This window comes from Aplysia californica, unplaced genomic scaffold (genome assembly GCF_000002075.1).
Source record: "Aplysia californica isolate F4 #8 unplaced genomic scaffold, AplCal3.0 scaffold00199, whole genome shotgun sequence".
NCBI classification, from domain to species: Eukaryota; Metazoa; Mollusca; class Gastropoda; order Aplysiida; family Aplysiidae; genus Aplysia; species Aplysia californica.
The window spans coordinates 1036317-1037729 of NW_004797469.1; the positions used below are offsets into that span (position 1 = coordinate 1036317).

Genomic DNA, 1413 nt, shown 5'->3' on the forward strand with positions numbered 1-1413 from the left:
GGGGGGGGGGGGGGAGAAAATGGAGATGAAACTTGTTTAGAGAACAGGAAAGGTGGTGAAAGGGGGAACGTTTAGAGAAGAACATTTTCCGTCGCTATCAGGTTTCGAACCCGGTACCTATTGAATGAGGCGCAAACACCGTACGAGAGCCCCCTCGTCGTTTTTATTATCATTATTATTCTACTTGATATGGTCCAAAACCTGCGTATTTCTGACAAGTTTGAGAGTTTGATGTGACTAATATATAAATTAAGTTTGCTGAAGATGGCTTGAACAGATGAATGTATTTTCCCCTTCTGAATAAATCCCAAAACAAAACAACAAACAGCTTAGTGATTAATTCGATTGATAAGGATGCCTTTAAAAATCCAACAACTTTGAAGCTGCAAGAAAAATATTCAACATACATGCCGCGACCACATTTGGCATCGACATTTTATTAAGAGCTAGGTAGTGTTGCGTAGTTCTGCTTTTCGACTAGGAATGCCATACAGTGTGAAAACATTCGGATCTAATAATAGAGATGGACAAAATGTTTACTCCATACTCACAAATACTTACGGATTATAAATGACTGTTAAAATGTTTGTGCGCTTCTTGTCCTTTCAAAAACGTATCTTGAACTGGTACCTTTTACGACTCGGTGACTGGAAAGCAAAACAAAAGAAGAAACATAACATTAATCTGGTAAATACACATAATTAACCTGAAAAATAAATTGATCTGTATTGTGTATAGACCACTTATGCTATAAGTAATCGTGTCCATCTTCCCAAGCTTACTGAAGCAAACATTATACAACGAGTTCTGAGCAGCTGTAGATGAAACGTCTCCCCCCCCTCCCCACACACTCATATGCATAGAACAAAGCAAATACAATTTACAAGCACAATCAAGAACAAGCATGATCCAAAACAGAACAAAACACAATAAAAAGAAAAAAAAGAGACACATAGATTTAATTTAAATCATAGGAATGTATAAAATGCAACGGAAGCAGCAATACAGAAGTTGGAAAAGAAGCTGGAACAAGCAGTTCGTAAACTGAACAAGACCGGCGGAGATGGCCACTGAAAACCACTGGAGACACGTTTACCAAAGGTAAGCTGTTCTTGAATAGACATACACCAGTCCATGAAAAGGCAAATAAATGAACAGATACACAAAACACAAATTACCCCCACCCCCACCCCTCCAGCATAAAAGCAAAGATAAAAAGAAACTTATGAAAGTGGAGAAACACCCCTCCCTCCCCTCTGCCAAAATTAACTGTAAACCAACTTTTAAACAAAATTAACACTTGAGACTCCATCACAAATGTATGTATGTATGTATGTATGTATGTATGTATGTATGTATGTATGTATGTATGTATGTATGTATGTATGTATGTATGTATGTATGTATGTATGA

The 1413-nt window shown here is 37.2% G+C and overlaps 1 protein-coding gene across 1 annotated transcript in view; it reads right to left on the minus strand.

The window, feature by feature from the left end:
• The window catches only part of LOC101853790, a gene marked incomplete in the record, with an annotated part of 24597 nt that overhangs the window by 11648 nt on the left and 11536 nt on the right, over positions 1-1413 (minus strand). The window contains 1 exon segment of the mRNA XM_013082913.1: positions 562-647.